The sequence below is a fragment of the Branchiostoma belcheri genome, unplaced genomic scaffold (genome assembly GCF_001625305.1).
Source record: "Branchiostoma belcheri isolate BF01 breed outbred unplaced genomic scaffold, Haploidv18h27 scaffold152, whole genome shotgun sequence".
In the NCBI taxonomy this organism is placed as follows: domain Eukaryota; kingdom Metazoa; phylum Chordata; class Leptocardii; order Amphioxiformes; family Branchiostomatidae; genus Branchiostoma; species Branchiostoma belcheri.
In genome coordinates, this window is record NW_017802958.1 from 395,304 (window position 1) to 407,446 (window position 12,143).

General features: G+C 42.9%; 1 pseudogene; it reads right to left on the bottom strand.

The window, feature by feature from the left end:
• Nucleotides 1-5,689: 5,689 nt before the first annotated feature.
• The window catches only part of LOC109465535, a 9,289-nt pseudogene continuing 2,835 nt past the window's right edge, over nt 5,690-12,143 (bottom strand).

Consider the following 12,143-nt stretch of genomic DNA (forward strand, 5'->3'; position numbering starts at 1 on the left):
TGCCACACAAACAATACGGAGCGCGAGTACAGCGCAAAAGAATTCCAACAGCCAATGGCGAGAAAGGTTTGAAAACATGGCTATGAATATTCATGAGCACCAAAGAGGCCTTGTTTGGCCACTCACGGGGCTCCTAACATAAAGCGTGGAGGATTAGGTGGGACCAAACTAAAATAGAGCGATCAGCAGCCATGGAAACCAAGAGCCGAGAACAAGCTTGAGTTTCGAAATCACTATATCTGTATTTGTCTGTATAGGTGTGACAATAAACGTGTTAGAGAAATCAAAATGGTACTTTTAAAACTCCTGAAAGTGACGTTGTTATGTCGGTGGAAATGTGCCCGCTCACGTGTGTGCTCTTTGGCACAACAAGAGTAAAACCCAGCCCTCAGGACGTGTCGTGCATATAGACGGTGGGGTCGTGTACGGTAGGGCGTTCGGCTCACACCCAAGAGGTCTCGGGTTCGAATCCTGGCCATGTCACCGATCTTGTGCCCTTGGGAAAGGCACTTTACACGACTTTCCTCACTTCATTCAGGTGGAAATGAGTACTTAGCTTCGGTTAGGGACGTCCCTAGGATAGGACGTTAAATGGAGGTCCCGTGTTTGGGGAGAGCCACCACACTTATCGAAAAGAGTAGAGGACCTTCCCGGTGTGAGTGGTTCAAACCTTACAGTCAGGTCTTACGCAGCTTGTACATGTACGTACATGTACAAAACTGGTGTGTTACGCCTAAAGGCGGTTTACCGGTTGCGAAACAAACAAGACGCGTTTAGAATAAGCCTGATACAATTTTAATACTGAGTCCGTGTGATGTAGGTTCAAGACTGGTGCGTGGTCTGTTTCATGTCTTTTTTCTGGCGTGTCTAAAACTTTTCTTTGGGTCCCTTCCTTTCGTCCTTTCTTCCTCCCGTCTCTTTCTTCTCTTTATCATTTTTTCGTACCATTATACTTTTATCACAAACATATGTTGTTGGAATTTTCATCATTCAAAAAAGTAAATACTTGTCGACGAGGGCCTAGAATATTTGTAACATCCATTCTAAAGCATTGCCCACCGGAAGTCATAAATAAGCCGAGAACGTAATTTTATTACCGTACACAAAATAGATTTATAGTCAAGACAGTTCCTTGTTGAACCTTCTTGTTATCACAACAGTTACGCCAATAGCTACTTAGCGTACCTTACCGATACCACCGGGCGGTTAGTGTTTAGACGGGATTCGCTCACACAATACAGGTAACCTGACTCGGGCCAATCTCTTAATCAACAAGGGAAAATGCTTCTGAAGTCTTTAGGCCACACTGTGTTGATTTTTTGGATGGCATCCCCCAAACTAGTGCGCGCGGGCGAATAAAAAATCCCCCCCCCCTCCAAAAAAATGCTGCTAAGCCAGGAGCATACAAAGCTTGTATTGTGAATTTGTCTCTTAATCAACAAGGGAATGGCTTCTGAATTCTTTAGGCCACACTGTGTTAATTTTGTGGATGACATCCACCAAACTAGTGCGCGCGGACGAATAAAAAAATCCAGCCAAAAAAAAAATAGCTGCTAAACCACAGGAATACTAAGCTGGTATTGTGAATTTGCGGTTGTGCATAGGGACTTTTACGACAAGCCGACACATGCTGGCCTTTTGCAGCATTTATGAGTCGGCACTGTACTGAGTTCTTGAGTTCCGTGGAGCTTCGGCAGCCGGGGGGCCGTCCTCCGTAGTTACCGCCGGCTCCATACTGTCGCTAGCTACCATGGACTACGGAGGATGGCACCCAAGCCAGAGCCTTGTTTTTTAGACCACCCGAAAATTACTGCGCTTGTTGGGGATGTCATCCAGAAAATTAAATCAGTGTGGCCTTACAGGCAGCTAACTCCAGGCTTTCTAGTTGATACGGTTTTGCTGTTTCATTCACCAGCATGGCAGAAACAAAAACATTTACCCAAGACAAGACTGATTAGATTATGATGTAGAAGCGACCTTTTCTTATCTTTCGCAGAGTGGCTAATACAAATAGACCAAACACGTTCTATGTGTTTTACTGTGAAAAGATATCGTTTCAAAACATTTCAATTATATTTCCTTTGCTATATAGTGTATTACCACTAACTTGCTAAGGCCACAGCAAGTAGTTTTTATGGATGACATCAGCACGCGCATTAATTTTCGCCTGATATTGGAAAAAAACAAGAAATTTTGTTGCCTTCTGACAGTGGTCAACATGCCGAAAATGGGCAAAGATGTCTGTTGCCATGCCGGAAGGTGGAAGGCAAATAACTATAAAGAGATGAGACAAGAAAAGGCTTTTATTTAATGTTTTGTTTCTTACTTTGATGCAGTGATACATGTATGTGATGCTGGCTGTGTATATGTGATATACCCACTGAATATCAAAACCCGTTTGTACAATAATTGAGTCAAAATTTTAAAATGCACATATGTAGGAACCTTTTTTTTTTTGGCCCGCCTTATTTTTTTTTTCGCCCGCTCGCATTAGATTTGGAGTCTTCGGAGGATGTCATCCATAAAATTTACTTGCTGTGGCCTAAGCTGGACTAGTGAGTAACCATACCTTTGTGATTAACCTCTAACTTTATCACGTTGGTGCGAAGTAGCCAGATGGTAACAGTAATGAATGGATATGTATATATTGATATAAACAATGTACATAATGCTTCCAAATCAAATGTCTGGTCCACTTCCGAACTGAAATCCACAAAACTAAGGAATGAACAGAATGTAGGTTATTGGTCTGTTAATCAAATTTGTCTGGGTCGTGTTTGGTAATCCATATAGGGACTGATCGTTAAATCCCCCATTCCACTAGTACGGCGCTCTCACCGCGCTCTTACTGCAACCTGCATCCGTGTAAAATACCGACGTCTGCACGTGGGGATCTATCGCATATCCGGGAAAAATCCCTATAAAAACAATTTCGCATCCGTAGAAAATCCCGTTTTTTGCATTCTTTGGGATCCAAACAGGCCAGGTATAGAAAAAAAACCCTAAAGAAACAATCCTTTGGGATCCGGACAGTCCAGGTATACAAAAAAAAAATCCCTAAAGAAACGAATTGGTATCCGTGGAAAATCCCATTTTGGGATATTTAGGGATCCAAACGTTCCGGATCCCTAAGAATACAAATTTCGGATATTTTACGGATCCCACCCGCATCCGTTTGTATCCGCTTGAATCTGCTATAAATGCGTAAATATCCCTGTGCGCATATGGCTGCATCCGAGGCATTTTCGACCAGTGCCCGATATTGGCCGGAGCGTGGAAAGAGCGCCGAGAGAGCGCCAAGGTTTGGAATATAAAGCCCCGGTCACACTGGGCGAACTTTGCTGGAGCGTTCCTTGAACGGTGAATAAAATTCATCACCGCTCGAAACCGCTCACCACCGTTTAACAGAAGTTGGCCCCCGTTAAAGCAACGCCGTGTACGCCCGGCCACCGCTGATGTTTCTGGAGGGGCCCTCCTACCGCTCCGAAAGTTTTGAGCTGCACAAAATATTGCGAGCGGTGAGGAGGGGGCAATTTTCCGCCCCGGCAAAGTTCACCCCCGCTCCACCAACGCCCAGTCAAAATTTGGCATCGCTAGACGCAAGTTCGTGGACTGGCTTGGGTCCGCTAGGCCAACGCAGAAATCTTGAACGCTGGACCACCGCTGCTTCGCCAGCGTTGCCCGGGCGGCGATTAAACGTTGCACAAACTTTGCTGGAGCGGCTGCAAGCGTTTTACGAGCGGACACGAGGTTGCTGGAACGGTGTCGGGCGTTGAAGCAGCGATCCATGTCGGCAATGAACTTTGGTTTGGCGTTGGTATAGAGGTGTCGGAGCGGTGACGAGCGTTGTCGAAATTCGGCCCCCATCCCTACCGTTAAAGGAACGCTCCAGCAAATTTCGCCCAGTGTGACCGGGCCTTAAATTACTGTTGAGGCCGTTGTGCGCTCTCACGGCGCTCTCTGCACTCGCTGTGCGCTCTCACGGCGCTCTCTGCACTCGCTGTGCGCTCTCACGGCGCTCTCTGCACTCGCTGTGCGCTCTCACGGCGTTCCCCTGCCTTCATTGTTGTATCGCCGTCCTCGGCGCTCTCACGGCGACGGTATGAACTGGTTCCGAACAGTCACCGAGGTGACGGCGCTCATCGCGCTCTCATGGCGACCTCGGCGCTCGCTCGACGCTCTGGCCAATTTCAGGTCGCAGAGAAAGCGTAGTGAGAGCTAGCCTCTACCAGACTAACTACGCTGGCTATATAGGAGAATATTAATTTGCCAGGGGAGTTTGGCCGCCTTGTAGGTTTGACTGGCCGCGGATGGAAAGAAACTACCTCCCCGCGACCGGACTCCCTTGGCCAATTTTACTCTCCTTTTGCCGGATTCTGATCTACTATCCGTATTCCCGTAGAAAGACCTGTGGAGGCTACGTGAAAGCACCGTCCTAGTAGAAAAGGAACCTAGGGATGCCTGGCTTGCTAAAAAAATCACTTCCCCACTTCCATAGTCAATCGGCGATGTCAAGTACACGACGACAAAGAAATCCTGTATATTGTATTAAGGCCAAACCCATTACCAAGATCCTTGTCTGACCTTTCCTCGCCCCGTACCCTTGTCGCTAGGCAACACTAGTGCCTCCGCCATGACAAAAGAGCCGGTTTACGTCCTGCAAATGCCACGGTCATACCTCTAATCTGCGTTGCCATGGCAACGGGGAAGCTGCATATTAAGAATGGTGTGTTTGATTGGTTTGATCTGTGTCGCTATGGCGACGGGTAATCAGTTTAAGGAAGTTGTTCTTGCACTAGCCGTGGCGACTCTTGATTCGGGCTTTTGCATTACCCTCTGCAAGAGTCGTGGAAAGATCCATTGGCAGAACTGCACATTTCCCGTTGGCTACTCGATGCTCCGTTTTTGACCCGTTTTTTTGCTGTCCCGAGCTTCCCTACAGTATAAAACCACAATTGGCCGGGTTGCCGATGTTCAGATCGGCCTAAATATTCCACAGCGCGCGACAGTTTGTAACGTTACATCGGTGTTTTTCCATCCGGGCGGCCATCTTGGATATAGTCGGGAATGTCCGCTACCGCCGTCGGGAACGTTCGGGAGGCTTTCCGGTTATGATCGGAGCGCTTTCGGTCCCGTCTCGGTAATCGTGACGCTACCGAACGTTCCCGACGGCGGTAGCGGACATTTCCGACTATATCCAAGATGGCCGCCCGGATGGAAAAACACCGATGTAACGTTACAAACTGTCGCGCTGTGGAATATTTAGGCCGATCTGAACATCGGCAACCCGGCCAATTGTGGTTTTATACTGTAGGGAAGCTCGGGACAGCAAAAAACCGGGTCAAAAACGGAGCATCGAGTAGCCAACGGGAAATGTGCAGTTCTGCCAATGGATCTTTCCACGACTCTTGCAGAGGGTAATGCAATGTAAGCCCGAATCAAGAGTCGCCACGGCTATTCTTGCACGTGCTTAACTGTTCCTTTTGAGACTTGAGGAAGGGTTTAAAAATAATGGTGTTTTGAGGTTAGAATCTTCGTATGAATTGAAAGCAGCGTCACGTTCACAGACTTCACGAACACGAGGAGTCTGTTGTCGTTCTTTGCCTTTTCGCTAGGAGGCTCCTCTACTTATCCACGAGTCGGTCCAGTACGTGGTAAACAATGGTGACAGTTATAAACATATTATGAAACATACTTGATAGGACACATTAACCTTGACCTAAGTTGGTGTAGTATGAATGAATGAACTTTGTTGCTGGACAGTTGTACATGGTACAACTATGGCAACAATGACAATGTCATCAATAAGACTATTCTAATACATACATAAGGACTACAGGAATATGGGCGCAAACGGTGTATTGACATGGTGTACGTTAAGCGCTTTGGTCTGTTACAATACTTTCTCTCTTTTGTAAGGCACTAAGCTAACATTACTGCCCTAACCCCAGCCCCTTTCTGAGTTCTGTCCCCAGGAACACGTGAAACATGTGTTGACCACCGTGATCTGTGGTTGGCAAACACCTATTAAAGGTCAATGACCGAGTCCAGACGTCTGTCACCATGGTGACTGGTACTGTAGCAGACACCTGTGGCGTTGGCATCGGCACTAAGCTAACATTACTGCCCCAACTCCAGTCTCTTTCTGAGTTCTGTTCCCAGGAACACGTGAAACATGTGCTGACCGTGATCCATGGTGGGCAGATACCGTCCTACATCATAGGCAGATGACCTTAGCCCCCTCTGTACACTCTCACAGATGTCATTATCCTCCTTTTGCACCTGGTCACTGTCCTTCAAACTCGTCTCTATGAACTCCTTCAGGTGTTTCTCACTTGTCTTTTTGACAAAGTCTTCCTCTAAGAAGTAGTCCATGACTATCCGTGTGCGGTCAGCGGCCAGGGGCAGGAGTAGGTTGGTGTCCAGCCACGGACCATAGCGGTTGACGGCGAGGTTTGGGAAGAGGTTAGCTACCGTCCACTCCTTACCGTAACGCTGGCCTGCTGTAGACTGCTCATTTTCCTTTGCTCCTAGGCCTGTCTAGAGGAAGAAAAAGATACAGAAAAATCTCAACAACAATATTTATCATATTTTTATCATTTGTCTATTACCTATGTTGCTAAACTAGATGAGTTTGTGAATATATTTATGTAAACAATGTCTGAGGTACTCGTATACATGTATTTGTTTCTGTAGTGAAGAAAGGTGAAGGAAAACATTTTTTTGTTCTGTTTCCTCTTCTTCTTCTCAATGAGCTGGACCAGACGTCTGTCACCATGGTAACTGGTGCTGTAGCGGACACCATGTGGTGTTGGGTTACATCATTTTGCAAGTCGCAGGCCAGAGTTTGAGGGGCTGGTCATCATATACATGGACGTGTTTGACAAAGAATAAACAGAGCAGTGGCAGCAGCAGTAGTAGTAGACCATGTTGAGGTAAATTTGCATTATTTTGCTTTGCAAATGTTACATTTCTAATATTATCATCTGTTTATCTGCAGATGCCTTTTCACTAAGTACAAATGTAGATGTAAACACATGATATGTTCACCATAAATTGTCCTATTTCTGAAGGCGTACATCCCTTAACCTCCATGAATAGCTTCATCAGGTTGGTAAGAATAAAAAGACTCTTTTTACACAATAATGTATTTTATTGAGCCGACGTTTCTTCCTCACCTTCCTCAGGGTAATTCTGACTGCTGGTTCACATTGCACAACACAGGTGTCTCCGCATTCTCCAGCATCACAGTTACTGGGAAGAGTATCTAGAATGCAGTCCCAAATGTACAGAGATGTGTAACATGCACGTGATTGTCATTTAATACAGTTACTTCTTACTGCTTACCGAGTTGCTGTACATGTCAGTAGCTTCTACTTTGGAGGATGGCAGGTCTACAATCTTTGCCAGGTCCTTGTGAATGTATTCCACGTGTAATTGGTTATCCTGTGCGTTCTCCACCAACAGTTTCCAGTTACACCTGTTGTTAGACATAGTTTAGCACAATTCTAGACAAAGCAACATATAGTAATATGGTACTGTATTATGTACAATGCCAAGTTAAGCAATACCTTACAGGAGTGCCCCCAATCTCCTGAATTTGGTACTACAAGTCATGTACGAAGATTAAGTACTGCATAAAACCAAGGACATTACAGTACAGCTTGCGTTAGAATTAACGGGTGACGCGATCACGAGGTAACGCTAATGCGGCGATATCGGGTGACTCACGCAGTAACGAGAAGCTTCAGCAGAACTCGGACGCATTAAATGCGTTACTCACGCGTTACTGTGACGGGTTAGTGCCGCGTAAATGCCGCGTACGTACCGCGTGAGTACCGCGTGAGTTACGCGTTACCCGTTAATTCTAACGCAAGCTGTACTGTATATAGTGTCCTTGATAAAACTTAACAGACCCTCTCTTCAACAGGAAGACTGCTAAATGACCTTGTTCCTAAACACAAAGAGGTGCGGTGGGTGACATGCCAGTCAAATCCCAGCACAAAAACACTCTGGCGGTCCCTGTCTCCCACACCAACAATCATATGAGAACTTTTGTACCAAACAACTGTTAAACTTTGGAACAGTCTTCCGAGGGAGATCGCTAAGATCAGGGACAGACAAAGATTCAAACGTGAAGTTCATTCTTTTCTCAGCGCAAAACTCTGACAGCGTTCTGTCTAGGCAGTCCTGCTGCTAATGCTGAGTGAGAGCTGACATAGATTTAAACTGTACAATTGTTGCGCAATAAAGTTATGTTTAAAAAAGTGGGTTGAAGAAGTACAAGTGGACGATACAGGTAATCACTGAAACGTTTTTTCAATTTACACTTTTTGTTAATTACAACTTCTTTGTTTATGTTTTATTAATTACAGCTTCTTACACGTAGTTTATGATAGCAACTATTGATGTGGATTACGTTATGAGTTAATACATTATTAGATATTTACTTAATTGTATCATCTTATAACATTTTTTTTCTTTATCCTAGATGTTGATTCAGCTATGTATTGTTATTTCAAGTTATAGTTCTTGTTAATTACAGCTTCTTTGTTTATGTTTAGTTGTGGGGAAGGCCTCGAATATTCATTGGTCTCTGCCTTCTCCCGGCACACTCTTCTTAATATGTATTTTATTCTGTTGGGTTTATCATTTTTTTAATAGCCTGTGTGTCACTGGCAGGCCCTCTCCCCAGTTTCCTGTCACTGGTAAAGGAGAGGAAGCTGCAGTGGTTTGGACAAGTAACCAGAGCGAAGGGCACCTTAGCTCACACTACACTGCAAGGGAAGGCGGAGGGTGGACGAATGAGGGGGGGGCCTCGAAGGACCTGGACTAGTGACCTTAAGGAATGGACAGGACATCCCCTGAGTCACCTGACAAGTCTGGCTGAGAACCGCCCTGGGTGGATAAGGCTTGTGGACAGTTTAGTTGCCCCGACGGCAGGACAGACTGCTATGGGACCGGTGAGGTGAGTGAGGTGAGGTGCCATTCGATTTGTAATGGCAACCCCGAAAAAAAATTCAGGGCTGCCGGTACAAATCGAATGACACAGCAGGCTATTTTTTATGTTCTAAAATAAAGAATACAACATAAATACAATGTTTATGAAACGTAGTCAAAATATATTGATTTTTACCCACTTGATGTGATAGAAGCGCCGACAGATGTGTGTCATCCCGTGTGTGAAACCCCGAGAGTCGAGATGATGTAATAATGGCGAGGTTTTCTCCTGGAAGTCTACCCTGTCTTCTCCCTCCAGCCGCACCAGCACCGCCGGGCCCCACGTCCGCACCGCTACCGGCTTCAGGCCGTTCTCTTGCGCTGAGAAGTTCTTGATTCCGCGTAGCCGCAGAGCTTTCGATAGTCTGTGGAAAGAAGATAGAAGTAGAGATCAATTAGGCCACGCCAATTTAATTTCTTGGTTAACGGATTCGCCCTCTTCATTTTTTTCTGATTTGCAAATAAAAATAAAAATTCAGAATCAACTGCAAAGTGCTCTTATTTTGCCCTGAACAGTTGAAAACAGTCCTTTTCATTCTTGTTGTTACAGTTATTCCATCTTTCAATGCAATGGTATCATTAAAAGTTCAAAATTCATTGTTTAAATTTTGAACCAGCCTGGTGTGTTGACTTCATGGCTCCTATCGTACCATTTTGGCCACAATAGGATGCCCAGGCCTGTTTTTTATTTTTTTTTTTTTCGCCCGCCTGCTCCATTATTTTTTCTAGAAAAAATCTGTTAACCCAAGAAATTTAAATTGGTGTGGCCTTATCAACAATTAATATTGAAAAGAAAGAAAGTTTATTTTGATGCACACCGCCCAGCCCAAATGGGCTAAATAATATTGTGATAAGACACCAACAAAAGAAAACATCATAATACACACGGTACAGAGTAAAATCAAATCATGAAAATGCAAACCAAAAGGTAACATAAGAGGTAGATATACAGATATAGATTAGTTAAGGTGCAGAGATTAAATTCAAATAAAACATAAGCAACAAATAATAAGATGTGCCAGCATTGGTAATACATTAGTGGTAGCAACATTTGTTTGTTTGTTTGTTTGTTTGTTTATTGGTTCGCATATATTTAAGAACAATAAAATGAACATATAACAAATAGTAACAATGAAAAACAAAAGTGATTGATTATTATTTATATATTGATTATTAACTCTAATTAGAAATGATATGTTAAAACATAGGTTAACAGAACTTTAACTGCAGTACAGACATTGGCAGAATTAAAGCAATAACTCAAGAAAAATAAATGAATTTTAAAAAGAAACGGAAATTCAAACTTATACAGATGAAATCAAAGTAATAAGATATCAAATGTCAGTGGGAAAGAAAAGTAGGTGACTTTTAAGATTTCGTTTAAAGCTAATTATTGATGTTAAACATTTTAGGTGGAGCGGGAGATTATTCCAAGTAGTTATACATTTTAACGGTTATATTTTACACTCATTTGGGCTACGGACGTTCTAACTAGGGGGATATGGAAATGGGCACTTTGTCGAGTTTGGTAAGTATGAAAATAGGGAATTAAGATTTAGAAGACCATTAAATGTGTCTGGAAGAGAACAAGTAAGGAATTATAAGTATATTTGAAAGTATATTTTTACAGTCTTTATGTATTTACAAATTAAATAAGTTTCACGTCGCGCCGAAAGCCTGACTCAAACCTGGTTTTACATTGGTCTTTTTTTTATAGTTTTTAATTCACTTTGTTGAACTGCGACATACAGACCAATAAAGATATCTTGTATCTTGTAATGTACTCAACTTTCAGTACAAGGACAATCAGACATTCCAAACCTGCCGTCCAGTCTGTATGTCCAGCCGTGGTAGCAGCAGGTGAACTGGTCAGTCTGCCCCTCCTCCTGTCTGACCACGATGTTAGCCCGGTGGCGACACACGTTATGGAAGGCCCTCAGCTGGTCAGACTGGTCTCGTACCACCACAAACGGGTCTGCACCAAGTAAACCTATAGGGCAGACAGCACTCTATTCAGGGCTCGAAATTCATTTTTGGGAATAGGTGCACTGATGTACCCAACCTAAAAAATTAGGTGTAGTAAAACAAACCAAATTACATTTAGAGCTTGAATCTGAAATGGGAGTTAACTTTGTTTGTTTGTTTGTTTGTTTGTTTTATTTCGATCTCCATTTAGTGTAATACATAAAGTTTACACTACTCTTCCTGGAGTCCAACTAACTAAACAAAAATAGTAAAAACAATAATAAATCAATCAAACATAAATTAAGATAAACAATAAATAACGGAATAATAATAATAATAAATTCATAGCAAAGATTTATCTTGAGATAACAAAGGATAATTAACCAAACTCAGCATATAGAACTTAAAATGAACTGAATGGGAGGTCAGAGGTCAAAATAATAGAAAATGATATAACTGAAAGTGATTGGAAAACATAACATGCAACCAAACACTTTGAAAATCAAATTAACAATGAAGTAAACAAAATGTGGACTCAGAGAGTAATGACAAATTATATACAACTTTAGATGAAGTAGTCCATACATAACAAAATATAAATAACTGAAATGAAATGAAATATACAACTTTAGATGAAGTAGTCAATACATAACAAATTATAAATAACTGAAATGAAATATACAACTTTAGATGAAGTAGTCCATAACTTCAAAATCTTAAAAACAAGTACTAGTACAACACAGATTTTATTATTTTCTGACACTTAGATGCCAAGAATATTCCGTAAACTACATTTTGTATGATACATTTGATATGTACAAAAATACCTACAAAAATATTTGGGTGCACCAGTACACCCACAGAAAAAATTGGGTGCACAGCTCCAATTTTGGGTGCACTAAGGTGCACGTGCACCCAGTATTTTTGAGCCCTGCTATCATCATATTAAATTTGGCCATAGAAACGTATGGTTGAATACACTGAAACAAATCCTCATGAAACAACTTTCTCACATTTCAATCGCAAAAATTCTTCTGCACCAGAGAGCCAAAAGGGCCTGACTCAGAAATATAGAAAGAAAACTGGGGGTTGACCAGCTCAAACACTGACAACAGCTGACAACAGTGAACAAACCCCTAGCTTTTGATCTAATTTTCCATGACGTACCCATCCAATCC